General features: G+C 35.3%; 1 protein-coding gene across 5 annotated transcripts in view; it reads left to right on the plus strand.

The window, feature by feature from the left end:
* LOC144958789 (uncharacterized) overlaps positions 1-17703 on the plus strand; it is a 125737-nt gene that overhangs the window by 36495 nt on the left and 71539 nt on the right. For 4 of the 5 annotated variants that reach the window (XM_078890996.1, XM_078891003.1, XM_078891035.1 and 1 more), the window contains exon 2: positions 5757-5839. The gene's annotated coding sequence lies outside the window, so the exon portion shown is untranslated. Of the gene's footprint in view, positions 1-5756; positions 5840-8673; positions 8767-17703 lie in introns of those variants that run through there. The other variant, XM_078891009.1, reaches the window with a different exon arrangement.

A 17703-nucleotide genomic window follows, 5' to 3' on the forward strand; every position in this document is an offset into this window, starting at 1 on the left:
TTTAAATACATTTAACTCACTCCTCACCTATAATTTTCAGGATTTTTCCTTGGTGCCATACTTACCCATCAGAACCAAAAAAATATTTTTTAAACCCAAATTAAAAAGCAATAAGTATTTCGGCAAGACGGGCTTTACAAAAAAAAGACATTATATTCTCCTTTAAATGTTGTCATGAACAAAACAAATCTGAATAAAAAATGTTCTTTGTGTCGTAACAAATGTGCCGATTTTCCTGTAGATGGTAAGGGGGTGGGGGGGGGGGGGGGGGAATGGAAATAGCGAACGTATGGTGATGATGATGATGATGATGATGATGATGATGATGATGATGATGATGATGATGATGATGATGATGATGATGATGATGATGATGATGAGGATGTTGTTAACGATGACAATTATGAATCGTGTCTGAATAACAAATCAACATTTAATTTAATGTTTCAGTGATAATGTATTTATCTCCAAACAATCATGGACTTAGATCTTACACATTTTTTCATGGTAAACAGATTGTTATTTCTACAATGGTATTGTACCTCCATCATTCGTTTGTCGTTATGACCTTTTCCGAAGTCAATAGAAGGTAGTTATCACCTCCCAAAACTGTAGGTGTTTGATATCTGTAGACATTCAACTAGTGTATTGATCAACCCGGCACGACATGTTGATATTAGATTCGAAACAATTAGTGCAATAATGATCTGGAACAACATCTTAGAGATGGAAAAGAGGGGGTGGGGAGGGGGTCGGAGTACGTTTGAGAAATTTTGGAGTGAAAGGGTAAATGTCGGGATAAAGCACATAAACAAAGAGTGGTAGTATTCGGAGGACAATTGAAGAGATATATATATAGAGAGAGTGAGAGAGAGAGAGAGACAGAGAGGGAGTGAGAGAGAGAGAGAGAGAGGGAGGGAGAGAGAGAGAGATAGAGAAGAAAGACGAGGGAGAGAGAAAGAGAAAGAAAGAAAGAGGGAGAGAGAGAAAGAAAGAAAGAGAGAGAGAGAGACAAAGAAAGAAAGAAGGAAAGAAAGAAAGAACGATAGAAGGAGAGAGAGAGAGAGAGAGCGAGAGAGAGAGAGAGAGAGAGATAGAGATGGGGATGGTGGATGAAAGAGGCGGATAATTAATTAGCAAGAGAGATTGAGTGATCGAGACAAAGAAAAAGAATGAGAAAAATAGCGGATGAGCCTGGAGGAAAAGGAGTGGCTACCTATCTTCCTCTCTCTCTCTCTCTCTCTCTCTCTCTCTCTCTCTCTCTCTCTCTCACACACACACACACACACACTCTCTCTCTCACACACACACACACTATATATATATATTGCAGAGAGAGAGAGAGAGAGAGAGAGAGAAAGAGAGAAAGAGAGAGAGAGAGAGAGAGGGAGAGAGGGCGACAGGGACGACACGAACGTTTTTGTAACATCATTTCATACTTCATATCATATCATTTTTTTAAAGACAAGATTTTGATAAATTATGCACTTAATACCTCATCAAATCTACACAATTATAAGTTGCAATCGCATTTAGGAATGTTTGATATTTATCTTTCCATCGATCGATCGATCTACTTATCTATCAATCTGTCTATCAATGCATGAGGCTATCTATCGTAATATAAAATAATTTTCACTGGGCTACAGACACATATGAGATACGTAAGAGATGATTTTCTCTCTTTCTGACTCTCTCTCTCTCTCTCTCTCTCTCTCTCTCTCTCTCTCTCTTATTCTTTATTTCCTTCTCCCTTTCTTTTCTTCTTTATTCTCTCCCCCTCTCCTTATATCTGTCCTCCCCCCCCCCATCTCTCTGCCCCATCAATCGCTCTCTCCCTTTCTCTCTCTCTCTCTCTCTCTCTCTCTCTCTCTCTCTCTCTTTCTAATCCAATTTCGTCATTTATCCTCCAATACACTCCACATCACCTCTTTCTATTTTTACATGCCTTTTTGTGTATTTGTATGGATATGTATGTCTATTTGTGTGTGTGTGTGTGTGTGTGTTTGTGTGGTTAATACTATGTGTGTATGACCCTAATTATATTGTGGACGATTCAATTTTGCAAATGTATAACAAATCAGTGTCAAAATTGTCTGATCAAATCCAGAGTGATATTATCACGTTTTGACAATGATATCAATATCAATTAATTCCCCATGGGACCATTTTGAAACCACCGTGTCATTTCCCATTAACATTATCGTTTGTTTTGATTAAATGCCACCTCCTAATTACCCAAAAAACAAATAAACCAGACGTGGTTGATATCTTAGACATGTCCTCATCTCATTACGGTTTATCTTTTTTGAATTATCATTAGAATAACAAATAACATAGTATGTTGAAGTCTTACTATAGAAAACAACTGGTAGTAATCTTAGGTTTAAATGAATGGACACTTGTCATTTAAAAATATATGCTTATGTTATTGAACTTTACTCTTGGTAATTTCGACGATAAAAATAATTTTATTATTGATGATCAGCTCAGTATTGATATCAATGCAAGCAAATTTAGATTAGAATGTTTTTTGTTTGTTTTGAAATCTTTCTTTTTTGGCTTTGAACTTGACCAGCAAACATGTTGCATAAATTGCATTCACCCCTCTGTCGTGTTTTTTTTTTTTTTTGTTATTAAAACTACCAAATAAAAGGTTATCTTTTTAATAGTTATTTTGTATGGGGCTTGCCATAAAACAAGGAGTTCCCTATTCTTTTCATTGAGTCGATACCGTTGAACAATTAAAATACTCGCAGAAGGGCGAGAAGATCCCAGATCGGGATCTCATGGGAGATATTGGGCTTTTTTTCTTTCGACACAAGGGAATTTTAAAGGCTTTATTCCCTATAGTATGTCACAGACTAGCTTAGAAAATCTATAACGGCCGTGTCGTGTCCCCTTTGAAATTATCAATCCAAATGTGTCGGAGAAAACGGGAGTGAAAGCTTACTTTCTGCCTTTTGACCGTATGAATGATGACCGAACAGTAAAGACCTATAATTTTCTTACTCAAATTCTTGGTTTAGGGAATAGGACGCATCCGGATAGATCTGGTTCATCTAAGAGAAATTGAAGTGAAATGAATATTATGGAAATGGATGACGAGATAAATCAATAGGGATGTTGATGTGACGATGTCCTTCATCGTGGCATGTAAAGGGTATCGGTAGTACTTGAGTAAATAGGAGGCTGTTTTATGTGACTGCTGCAGACGTCACTTTTACTTTATGTTGTTTTCTGCCAGCCAGAAAGATAATCATTCAACGAACAGATTACAAACAGTTAACATTGTACATTATCTTTCTGTGTTTTGTAACAATAATTTGTATTTGTTTTTACCTGCCAGATTGGTAAATATTTGACTAAACGCATATAACCCGTTAAGACAAATTACAAGAGAAAAGAATAACCTCTACCCATTCGCCTCCCTCCCCCTCCCTAAAACAATCCAGTACGCCAAACAAAAAGAACTAAAACATTTAAAAAGAATAAACGAACAAAAAAAAAAAAAAGAAGCAAAACAAACAAACAAAACAAAACAAGTACAAATGGAAACACAACAGCAGTACAATGAGAAGTGAATGACTTTGAATACCTCATGATGTTTTTCATCAAGGCTCGGCGGTGAATGCTTCTCATGGGCCGCAAGTTCAGATCTCTAAACGGTCAATATAATATGATTATATTCATTTATTAAAACTGCCCCGTACAACTTAATATTCTCGATCATTAATTACATCGATATCATCAACTTATTTTTCATTTTGATTGGGTACGATGTTCGTGTATTTATTTACGCTTCTGACAACCCAAATTGTTATGGTCTCATTGTTGTAATGAAAATATTTCTCAAACCAACGCAGAAAAAAACAACTCCATTACAACGATGATAAAACAAGCCCATCATTGCGCTCGGTTATCAAACTGCTTATATATATATGCACGTAGGGTATAATTATTTTAACGGACAAGCGGTACAGTATCTCGCCTTGTAACAAAGTACGGCTATATCGTGGTCTTATGATATGACCCTCGATTTCAGTCCGGAAGGCTCTGAGCGGCTCATCGTCGATCATTGGAAAAGGCTCTTTACTCACATTCTTTTACTATATTCAGATTTATAATGAGTACCTGGCTGTAAACAACGTAGTCTCTGTCGGAAAAATTGTAATATCGCCAAACAAGCTTCCTGTCTCGTCCTACATGTTAAGTGTTGTTGATAGTGACCCCTTCGAAGGCGCTTAAGCACGTTTGGTAGATATTGCGCTATACAAATGCTCAAAAAAGTCAAGTAATGTCGAGATGATCAGCAACCGGATAATTGTGATTGATCTCTGAGTTCTGACCTTAATGCTATGTCCTCTAGTCTCCACTGTACACAATTTTACCCACGCGGCTCTGGTATGAATCTGGTTATAAACTATGAATACTGTAAGAGAAAATTAGTTGTAACAAAGCAATTTGACTATATGGAATGGAAACTTAGGGCCATGAAGCATATCAATCAAGGAGAGAAAACGCAACATTGTAAAACGGATATTGGTAATACAGATGTATTTAGATATACTTTAGCATATTCATTGATTTTGTTTGTTATTTAATTCAGAGTTGAATTAATCATATATTATATTCTGCCTATATAACAAAATTGGTGTAGTACTAAAGAGTTGAAATTAAAGTCGTGATAAGTCATCCCGTTGCGGAGATTAAGGAGATATTGTGATCAATATTTTAATACGCTAATGAGAAGAGTACTGAGCCAGATATTGATTTTATGGTTTCTAATTTCAAATGACGGAGAGGACTCGGAAATAATGGGATTACTGCAGAAGAAAATCAAGGCTTTCAGTCCCTGATTGATTTTGGCAATGACCCCCCCCCCACCTCTCTCTCTCTCTCTCTCTCTCTCTCTCTCTCTCTCTCTCTCTCTCTCTCTATTCAACAACCCCCACCCCTACTCTCTCTCTCTCTATCTCTCTTTCTCTCTCTCTCTCTCTCTCTCCATTCCCTCTCTCTTGTGTTATATATATATATATATATATATATATATATATATATATATATATATATATATATATATATATAGACATAAAAAAGTACGGCTTGGAATATTAATACGAGATGCTCTGAATCAATGCCATTTCTGATGTAGAGTGGTCTTGCATAAACACGTCATCAAGATATATTTATAAACTGACATTTAAACCGGGCTAAAACCAAGGCCATGTTGATACACATCAAGTAACGTATAACAAAGTGAGAATGAGAATGCCTAGTTAGTCGCCATTTTTTCAGAAAATCCAAAATGATGGCATACTTGTTTTGTTTTGAAATATGGACACAAAAAAATAATTAAAATTAAAAATAAATAAAACAACATTAAATTCTTGTAAATAATATCAAACAATTATCTTTAAATTTTATGATTTGTAAAACAATGCTGAATAAGAAAAAATGTTGTTCGTTTCGTAACAAATGTGACGATTTTCCTGTAGTTGGTAAGAAGAGGATGAAAACTTAATCGTAAACTCAGTTTTTTTTTTACTCTTAGGACAAAATAAATCCTGATATCGGTCGTTTTCGAGCTCATAAATTAGCAAAAATTCGTGAGCTATCTCCGTACTGAGTATTCTTGGAATAGTGTAAAGCAGGAAACTAGATTTGTTGGAAAAAAAACACGTTAGGTTTTATATTGCTGACAGAATGCTTCACTTCATGTAAATGTTATATAATTACGTTCATTCTCATTTCAGGTTTGGAAACGCATACAGAATTACTGTCATCAAGGCCGTCATAAGCCAATCCGACAACAGGGCAGCAGGATCTATATTATTCGGTGAGTCATACGCGAATTGAAATATAAAAACCTGAAATAAAACATCAGAATTATTTAGCCAAATTAATTTAATTGTTTCCACGTATTTAAGATATGGTTATCCTTACTGATCATATTTTATTGAACCATTACTGTTTTACTGATGTATTTAATTACGTATAAAATATTTCGAAGAAAAAAAAACAACTCACTTTTTATTATTGGTGAAGAGGGCGGCAAGTCTTAGAGGGAGAGAACACTTTTGTCGATGGTGATGAGAGATATCAGATATAGAGACTTGCCAAAGAAGAAAAGGAAGAAAAGGAAGAGAGAGAGAGAGAGAGAGAGAGAGAGAGAGAGTGTGTGTGTGTGTGTGTGTGTGTGTATGAGAGATTATATTTGGTAGACAAATGGACTGACAAACAGACAGGTAGATAGATAGAGTGATAGATAGATAGAAAGATAGATAAAGAGGTAAATGGTGGATGGATGGATATAAATAGATAGTTAGTCGGATATATTGATAGTCGGATAGATAGATAGATAGTTAGTTAGATAAGCAAGAGGGAGAAAAAGAGAGATAGACATACACGCACATAAACACACACACACCCCCACACACCCCCACACACTCTCTCACACACACACACACAGAGAGAGAGAGAGAGAGAGAGAGAGAGAGAGAGAGAGAACAAGAGAGGGCACAGTTATATAAAACAAGTGCTGAGATCGATAACGTGAGTCATTATAACTCGGCAACAGGTTAAAAGAACAAATTCTTAACGATTATGAAATTCTTTTCATATTATTATTCAAGATTGATTTTATCAGACAAGCTTGATCCAACAGTACTACCCCCATCATTCTCCCTTAAACTTTTCTCTCTCTCTCTCTCTCTCTCTCTCTCTCTCTCTCTCCTCTTCTCTCTCTCTCCTTCTCATCTCTCTCTTCTATCTATCTATCTTCTTCTTCTCTCCCTCTCTCTTTCTCTCTACCCTTCTCTCTCTCTCTTTCTCTCTCTCTCTCTCTCTCTCTCTCTCTCTCTCTCTCTCTCTCTCTCTCTCGCTGATCATGATCATCATCGTGATGATGATGATGATGACGATGATGATGATGATGATGATGATGATGATGATGATGATGATGATGACGACGATGATGATGATGATGATGATGATGATGATGATGATGATGATGACCATAAAACAATAACAACATCAACAGCCACAGCAACAAAAACACAACATAAGGGTTATCAGCAAAATGATCTAAACTCTGTTTTCTTACCCAAAATCTCTTTCAATATTGTATTGTTGTTTACACCGATAAAAATCACAACTGCTTCTCATATTGATTACCTTCCGTTACTGACCGCACCTATCTCTTCATGAAAAGTTCTGACTTTCGGCTCTCTACATTATAATAAATAGAACTGAGTCATTGCTTTGTTGCTTCATTTTACCTTTCGTGTTTGAGCAAGTTTTGGGCCCCAATAGCTCAGTTAGTAAAGCACTCGATTCAAACGCAAAGGGACCGACATCGATTCCAAGTGCTGTCGAGATTATCTTCCAACCCCCTTCCTCCACAGTCCACAAAGCACTAATTGGGTAGCTGGGTCTATTAGATCTGGCGAAAGGTACTTTGCAATAGGCTAGCGTAAGTGTGGCAAGCAATTGCTGTTGTCCGTTTCAGTATTGCCCGCGATAGAAACTGGATCAGCTCCAACTATGGAGCCTTAAGGTTTTGAAGGACTACCGAAAAAAAGTTGAGTAAGTTTGGATGGTTGCAGATGGTCATATCTATTTCCCATTATGTAACACTGCGCTTTTGTGACTCAATAATTTAAAACAGTCTATCAGGACTTGTAGCATTCATACCGCAATTCGATCGGCTGTCGAGACAAATTAGCATTCTTGCTAAGTTTTGAAGCGGATTAGAGTTTCTCTGGTCGAGCGTATTGAAATTGGAAAGTGCAGTATCTTGTTATAATTACTTTATATTGTTGTCAAGTCGTAAGTTCAAAGTAATTAGCTTAGCTTGCCTTCAGACCTTTAGGTCAGTCGTAAGAGTCCCGCTGTGGACGACGCAAAGTTGAATCCTGGGAAAATCGCTTTGCTTTCTCGTTTCTGGCCGATAACAGCGTTGTCTAACGGGAAAATATGTGATAAAAACAATTATATAAAATTTTAAAAACCTCGAGCATTTATATGGCGTAATATCCACTAAACGTACTCAACAAGGGTTGAGTTTCAAACAACAATTTCTAACCAACAGCAATACTTAACATGTAGGACGAGACATAAACGCTGTTAATGGCCATGTACTCCTTTTACACCTAAGTACGTGGAAAATGTGAGTAAAGAGCCATTTTCAAGGACTCTACTATGCGCCTCTCAGAGAGGGACTTAAACCCAGGACCTTCCGATTCGAAGGCAAGTGTCATACCACAAGACCACATAGCGCCTCATGTCATGCCAACCAACATTTTCAATTTGCTGCTGGATTTGGACCCCCATATAAAGCCCTTTGCGCACATTTAGAGGATATCGCTTGAATATAAAGGCTGAAGATTTTGAATTATTAGAGTAAACTGAAAAATTTCTAATCAAAATGGTTAATGTTACATGGAAATAACATTAGAATTGCAGGATACAATTAGATACAATTACATTTCAAATTAATTTTTCATCCGATCACACTTATTGATATTACGTGAATTAATCAAACCATGTTCCGTGTGCATCTTAGTCTATATTGTTGGGAAAGGATGCGGACTTAAAAGAGCCACTTACAATTCTAACAAAGCAAAAGGATAGATAGTTAATATACCTCGAGTGCAGAAGATTTCTTTGTAAAGATGTAAGTAGACAATAGTTATATTCTCACAGCGAACTCGGCGTGCATGTGTAGTTAGTCTATCAATTTAGTTGGATTCATCACATTTAAAGGTGAGTAAAACTCGTGTTTTTGATAAATGTGATCCATCAGGCCGATTTGTATTAAAGTCGGGATAAAACTGTAACCAAAATGTAAATTTCAAGTTAAGATGATCAGAAAAATAAAATTTTTAATTTTTCGAACTTTCTCATAGTGATAGCTGCTAGTAGTTGTGGACTGTAAAAGTAATAAACAAAGATGAGTATAACAGCTTAAAAAAACGAACAACATACCAAACACGGATCGTTTCGGGCTCAAAACCCTTCTTCAGCCAACAACAAAATCAATAAAAACATCAATACATTGCATAAAAACCAGATTAACGGCAGACCGAGGGTTTTTCAGTAAGGTATTTATGTTTTTATTGTTTTTCTTATTGGCTGAAGAAGGGTCTGAGCCCTAAACGGTCAGTGTTTGGTATTTTGTTCTTTTTTTTTTTTTAAAGCTGTTATATTCAATTTTGTTTCATAATTTTTAAAAAGAACTGAGTTAACTCTTTTCAATAAAACACATCAATTCAATCAATTTTTAAAAACAATAATTCAATTTTTTCAACCTTTGAGTCAACTCAAAATAATCATGTTTTGAGACAATTCGTCACATATGACCTCATCTTACCTTAGACCTTAGTTTCTCTCGTGTCATTAGGCCGTCCATATTCGCCAACATAGTCGTGTCATATTATAATATCGAGTCGTTACCGTGTATAATTGAAGATCTCTACTTCCATTTTTATATTTCATTATTTTTGTACAACAGAACATAGTTATGCGAACTGTAATATTTGATTCTTTAGCAAAACTCTGATATAACGAGATCGATTCGGGTCTATTTATTAGGAAAATCCTTCAAAAAAATTATGTTGAGATTTTGGTGGAAAACAATATTTTATTATTATCTTGGAAATGATATTATTGAAGTCCAACTTCGCAAAATATAATATAAAGGTACGAAACACACAGTCGAAAAAGGGTAGTAGGTAGTAAGAAAACTGTGAAAAACGGAAAGCTATTTTGCAATTTTTTCAACATGTCATTTTTCTAGGCGTGTAGGTTACTGTGTCAAATATTTCTCAGAATCTACCAAATGAAATTGTCTGAAAATGTCCACTGTTATCACAGAGATAATGTATTATGTCACCATAGAGAGATTATTTTGATAGGGCATGTATATTTTGACTTATATTCCAAATTATAAATTTTAACACCATTTTGTCATAAAATTTTGATTCGCAACTTTTTTAAATTAGCAATGACTATCCCGCACAAATCTTTGGGCCTCTATTTCGCTTACGAAGTGCCCGAATTCGCGTCAAAATATGGGACGAAGCCGTTTCGTATATGCTATTTTCAAAAATTAATTACGGCGCTGTTTATTGATGAATATGACTGAAAGTTGGCACACAGTTAGAAAAAAGGTCATTTTAGATTATGTCAAGCGACAAAAACTCGTGCGATTACCAGAAGACCGTTAAAAATAGATTTTTACTCTTTGGAGTAAAATATTTCTAAAACTACCGGGCGTGGAGGTTTTGTCGCTGACAAGGTAATACATGAACATTTCTTCTTTTTGCTTGTAAAATTTCATATGAATATGACGAGTACTTTTCCCGTATTTTACAAAACACCATCCTAATTTGCTCTTCAAGTTTCAATCTTTTAATCCACTTATTACGCAAGATACAATCAAAGGTCGAAAAAAAAAATGCCGAAAAAGCGTCCCATATTTTCGCGTTTTTTTCCTCTTTGCGGGTCATCCAAATAAATGACACCTTTGAAACTGCATAACTTGTTTATTTATGAATGGATTTTCAAAATTCAAAAACATTTTTACTCAGTGGAGATAGGGCTTTGATTTTAAACAAAAATTTTCCTCAAAAAGAGAAAAAAACATTTTTCATAGTCATTGCTATTTTAAATTCCCATAAGCTAAACCTGTAAAACTTCTCTATGGTGACACAAAATGTTACCATGTTAAGAGGGAAGAATATGGAGGTTATTTGTTAATGAGTTTTTGCGGAAAATGTGCCACAAGATTATTAATATATTTTTAATGCCAGACCCCCAAATCAGGTGGCATAACGGGTATCAACACAGATAATGTATTTTTTGACCAAAAATGTTGTTTTTTAAACTTATAATGACGATACAGAATGATTAAAATCGCCCGATATAGGTAATTATTTTTTTAGAAAAGACCCAACTCGCCCCTTAATACAATGCGTGTGTGTGTGTGCATATGGGAATATTATTATATTTGTGTCCGCTTTAAAGATCAGGTTTACTGTTAATGGTTGATAAGGTATATTTTCAAAGTTTGATGTTGCAACACACACACACACACATACACACACACACAGAGAGAGAGAGAGAGAGAGAGAGAGAGAGAGAGAGAGAGAGAGAAAGAAAGAAAAAGAGAAAGAGAGAGAGAGAGAGAGAGAGAGAGAGAGAGAGAGAGAGAGAGAGAGAGAAGAAGAAGAAGAAGAAGAGGAGAAGAAGAAGAAGAAGAATAAGAATTTGTCACTGTGAATTCCTGCGGTTTAACTTTAAGGCTACCCTAACAAAAATGATGAGATAGCGATGAGAGGACAAGTAAACGGTGAGAGGGGAAGGGTCTTTGATGAGGGGGAATGAAACTAAAATATAAATATACAAATAGACAGATAGATCGATAGATAGATAGATAGATAGATAGATAGATAGATAGATAGATAGATAGATAGATAGATAGATAGATAGATAGATAGATAGATAGATGGATTTAGAGATGTATAAGCGGATGCTTACAGAGAGAGAAAGAAAAAATGAAAGATAGAGAAAGAAAGAAAGAAATAAAGAAAGAGAGAGGGAGAGAGAGATAGATAGATAGATAGATAGAGAGAGAGAGAGAGAGAGAGAGAGAGAGAGAGAGAGAGAGAGAGAGAGAGAGAGAGAGAGAGAGAAGATGAAAAAGTGAAATAAAACTACACGTACGAGTTCTCGCTCATGAAGTGCCTCTTCTTCATTTACTAAAAACACTTAACAACTGTACAGCTTTCGTCTATTCTTAGCGTAGTGCTGGGAAAACCAATTCATTTCTCTCGAATATTTTATACTACTTGCACGTTTGTGACCCACTCCGTCAATTTGGTATTATGTCGGAATGAATCACATAAATTAAAAAAAAAAAGGGAATTTGGAATTTAAAATAATGATCAGAAAAATGAAATTTTAGCTTTGCTTTAAGAAACTATACATACCCTCTCTCTCTCTCTCTCTCTCTCTCTCTCTCTCTCTCTCTCTCTCTCTCTCTCTCTCTCTCTCTCTCTCTGCCTGTCTGTCTCTCTTTCTGTCGCTATAATTATATAAAGAGGTCTGAGGTTCAATACCCAGTTAGGCATGTTATGGTTTGGTTTGTTTTTGTTTTTTGTAATAATCTTTCTGCTCTGTCTGACAAGTTAGTTGTTCACGTAAGAGTGTGTTCGTTTTCCATCTTGTATTTGTATTGGTATAAATCTATGCTCTGTCGATATCACCTCACGAGTCGTAAATCTGATACCGTCGTCTTCTGTGTTTCGTTGACAGCCGATCACGAGCTCAATGGTAATTAATGAACCGTATTTCGCAACAGCTTTGTTTGAAAACGTCACTGTATTATGATAAAGGATTGCGAAATATACCTGTAATTTTGAGCATTTCGATTTTTCTGATAATGAAATGAAAATTGTTCTCCTATTTCAAACGAGACCCGACAAAGATTAATATGATTGAGTGTCATATTTATCTATTTTTATTTTTTGAACTGTCAGCTATTTTTTGCAGATGAATATATAAAAAGATAAGAATATAAACAAACAATAAAATAGTATGTATTCATATAGTGAAAAACCTGCGGTTTATGACGAGGCATTTCTGGTCGGAGAGAATTAACATTTAATCTAGGCGCACATATTAACGGGTCTGTGATAACCGAACACGATTAGGGCTTGTTTTAACATTATTGTAATGGACAATAATTTGCTTTGGTTTGTGAGTATCTTCATTTCAACAATGAGACCATAATTATTTGGGTTATCAGACCTGCAAATAAATACACGTCGCATTGAACCAATTGCACAACGCATGACACAATGTAATTTATACGAGTGTACAATATTTTTGAAAATAAAATTGTGACCAGTCGTCTCAATCTGTTACATTGTCGGGTGAAACAGTCGCTAACAATTGACGTGACAAATTAAGGGTCAGGCATTGGTGTAAGATAAAGGGCTGGAAAAGTGTGCATGAGACAGTGTCAGACAAAGCAGAATGAAAAATACAAGGAAAAAAAAACACCTCAAAAAGTCAGCCCGCCTCGACTGGGTGTGCTTTTATTATTTTTCATTCTGCTTTATCTGGCACTGTTTTATAGATAGACTGACGTTGACGTCACTCAGGTCTTTGTTGTTGTTTTTTGCCATCCGCATTTATGAGTAATTCTCACGTAGCTGGATTAACCAGATTATAAACGTTCAATGTTACACATAGTTTTGTGTGTTGGTCCGTTATACTTCCCGATGGCAATGTTATGAGCTTCTTAGCCAGCCAAGCGCATACTATCTATACACACTTTTTTAGATCTTCAGATGAAACTTGGGTTTGTAACCTTGAGCAACTTGATCTTTCAATCAATTCTCTTTGCCCGTTTCATTCGATGGGATCGACATATACTTATTTGCAGGTCTGATAACATAAATTGTTATGGGCTCGTTGTTGCAATGGAAATAATCTCAAACCAAAGCAAAATATGCTCTAATAAATCAACGTTTAAACAAGCCCATAATTGTGTCCGGTTATCAGGCCTGATTATGTGTGCACCTAGAGTGGGATACGAATACAATATTATTGTTTGACACGCTCAAATTCTACGATTGTCTTCGTGATGACTGAAATATGTTCATAATCAAACTTTCCCAAGGCCGTATTTCCCCAATACCTCGACCAGGGTTCGAACTAGTAGACTTTTTCTGAAGGTCAAGAGGTTAGCACGGCACCACAAATGCCGCCTGTGCTACAATCAGAAAGTCTGAATTTCAATCCACGTGATATGAGAGAAAACTTGACATTTTAGGTCAATTTTATTTTGAAATTTTCTTCTCACTTTGTCTGGCACCGACTCATCATACACTGTTTTTTTTCGGATTCAAATATTGCACCAGTATCTTCTCATTAGCAGAGATCTCTTAATCGATACTGGATTATATCAGAAGACAATCATTGACTTATGAAAATATTTGGTATTTGAAAAATAAAATAAGATGAAATGGTAAAATTGGGATGGATCGCTAATTTGAGAAAATTCATATAACATAATTTAACATAAGTTTAAGTATTATCATTTAAAAACCATCGGCTGAACTTTTTATTGGGGGAACGTTCACAATTAGAATTAGAACTACGAAAAAGGCAAACTCGGTTTCAGGTGATACATATTATATTATTATGGATGTTACAATTTTTAGATCAATATTGAGCGAGAATTTCACTTTGGCACAAACCCAAACGGGGCTTCTTAGAATTTTCGATAGCACAAACTCTTTCATCAAAATTTAAATGATAATGATTTGATGACGAAAATTCTGAATCAAATAAATATTTCCATTTTTTATATTACCATTTTGTTTTTATCTGGACATAAGCCAACATTTCCTGTTGTTTACAATTACCTTCTATATAATGTTTATCATGTTCCATTCCCAGACTCAACTGTTAATGATCGGAGATAGTAAACATGGCCCCTATAATAACAGTTAGAGTCTATGAATGAAACAATGTCTGCTATAAACATGCCAACAAAATTAGTTTATATTACTATCAAGTTAACAGCAGTTTAGAGGGTAGCGTATTGTTTTGGCCTCTGACCGTCTACTACTGGCACGCTATGATGAGATTTATTGCCATGCCAGGGTCACTCAAGCATGTCATTAGTCCATCCCTTGGCCTGAACAATTAGCTCGCATACCGCCATCCCACCTGGCCACTAACAAGACAAGGTGCTACTGTGACAGGGTGACAATCTACCTGTATCAGACATGTCAACTACCTCAAATAGTCCGTATCACGTTCGATTTATAATATTAAAAACGGTATTTTGTCAAATGTGGACTAGATGCTGAAAATTGTAAACAAAATAGAAAATTTGAAACGCGGGTGGAATTTTCATTTAAGGAGAATGAATATTTTCCCTTAAACTGCATAAGATTGAAATGCCTTGTTTTACGTGATTTTTAAATTTAAATTTGCTTATTGACAACTACGTTAACCCGACAAATTACACGATTGAGGCTTCAAATTTTATCTCATAAAACACCATAATATACTGTATTGCGATTGAACTTTGATCTATGATATCTTTTATTACGATTTGTGAAGCTTGGAGATAAATCTGTTCAGTAACTGTTTTACTCTTTCCTTCTCAACCTGTGTCTGTCCCCCAATTTTGAAGGATTTCATTGGTACAAAATGGTTGAAATTACTTATAAACTCTGCTTGCATTTTGTTGGTCTGGCTACTTAGTGCTCAGAAACGGTTTCGGTGAAAGGCTAAAACCTTGTATGTAATTTAATAGGAATGCTTACATATTTTTACATAATTGATTTGAAATCACTGTACCCTTTTCACGAGTTACTTCAGATTTCGCCAACTAGTGTCCATTTTACTTTGAAAAAAGGTCATTGAAAAATTTAAACTCAAAATTGTTTTACGAAATGACACAGGTCGGCATGTCAGTATTATGATAACTCGAGAATCCTCCATTAAAATGAATATGTTCATTATAATCCCTATATCAATTTTTCTAATGAAACAATGATGAGGTTTAATATCCTCAACTTCAACTTTATCAACTAAGACATATCAATTATAACGTCGAAGTTTCGGGTTTCCCATGACTGGTCAATTTGATTGACTACTAGTTTGGCATGACACGGCTGACTCCACTAATAATACCGACCCAAAAGACCCGCTCGGTTTGAACATTCCAAAAGAGTGGCCTTAAACAATTAATTGTTTTGTGTTTTTTTTTTAATGTGTTTTAAAGCGATATCAAAACTTCAGCGCCAGTAAAAACGAACGCGATTTGGGACAAAAGATGTAGTGTGAAGTTCAAAGCATCAAAGAAACTGGTCAATTTGATTGACTACTAGTTTGGCATGACACGGCTGACTCCACTAATAATACCGACCCAAAAGACCCGCTCGGTTTGAACATTCCAAAAGAGTGGCCTTAAACAATTAATTGTTTTGTGTTTTTTTTTAATGTGTTTTAAAGCGATATCAAAACTTCAGCGCCAGTAAAAACGAACGCGATTTGGGACAAAAGATGTAGTGTGAAGTTCAAAGCATCAAAGAAAAGTCAAAGGGGACTAGATAGTTCAAATAGGGAACAGAGGATTCCACAATTCCATCGATGTGCCTATTTTGATATTACCTTAAAGTCACATCCAGGCACAGGCAAAGGATCTCGCTATGAAATACACACTCACTAAATACAACATATTCAATTGAGAAGAATTCTTAGAATAGTCTATCCAACAAGGACCTTTTAAAAAACTACCATAAAATTCAAATCAATTCTATTGTTTATACAAACCGTGTTAACTGATGTAGAGTATCCCAACATATCTTAAACACAGAGAAATCCTATGACACACAACTATTCAAATACAACTTAGGTGTTCCGAAATGATAACAATGACAATAATGAAAATGACAATAAAAACTCAACCCATTGCGCGCCATAAAGTCTTAAAACAATTTAATGGCCAGTACACTTGAGCTTGGATATTTCAGATGTATGGAACAAAATAGAAACGGATGTGGAACTTTCATGGCAGAAAAGAAAAAGAGCCGAAGTTGCGATGTCTGACGACGTTGCGAGCGGAGGCATTTTGGGTTTGCAAATTTGATTACCTTAAATTTATATCGAAATTATTTCAAATGCCAATTGTTGTTATCAGCGGGTCATGGCGACTTTTTGTTATTCGTTTCGGAGAAGCAGAGTGTGATGGAGTGGAAATATGACTAAAATAGAAAACAAGACAATCCTACATTCGGACACATTCCGACCAAGAGTAAAATGTAGTTAAACACCACGATACTATTCGAGGATTTAGAACATCTGGGTTGTGACCGAGATTTTAAGGATAAGTGAATTCATAATTAAAGAATTTGTGGTTAGTAGTAAGTGGTTTTGCCTTAACACATTGATAAATTCACAACCTGTTTGTTAGGCTGTTGGTCATTAGAATAAAATACAGTTAAATACATAGATCTATATAACATGTATTAACATTAGTTCATTTTGGAGTAAAATCTACCTTTCAGCAAGGTTTTAAAAGGGAAAAAAAGGAACATCGGAGTCGAATATAAATGCAACACAATATTTATTTGTAAGTAGCTTAATGTCTAGTCATAACCCTTTATATTCCTAAACCTGTCGACTAGTCATGAATGATGTGAGCTCACCATTTTCAATCACATCTATCTTAGATATCATTTTTCAAATTAACAGAAATATGGATTTTCAAAGCATATTGTCGGTGTAAAATTACTCCGCATAAAATCGCGTAGCTCTGTAAAATAATATGTTCCATCATCAGGAAACAAATAAAACGATGTTTGTTTAACAGCGACAATGTAAATGGCATAATTTTATGATTTCTTTTTTTTTTATCATGAAAACACCTACATTTTTATCACTGTCATGAGAAAGAGGCGTTTAATCTGTTTACTTATCCTTCGTTACTACAACATGTAAATGTTAGACTGGAAGTCGCAGTTGTCACAATAATATTATGTTATCTGTAATGTTTATTTAGACTCATAATCACACTTGTTATGGATATTTTTCGAAGCAGCAATCCTTGATTCCTCAATATGTTTATTTTATCATTTTATTCACACAATTATTTCATATGCTACTGGAAACCCG

The sequence above is a fragment of the Berghia stephanieae genome, chromosome 1 (genome assembly GCF_034508935.2).
Source record: "Berghia stephanieae isolate SIO BIC M18660-M18661 chromosome 1, UCSD_Bste_1.3, whole genome shotgun sequence".
Classification (NCBI taxonomy): domain Eukaryota; kingdom Metazoa; phylum Mollusca; class Gastropoda; order Nudibranchia; family Aeolidiidae; genus Berghia; species Berghia stephanieae.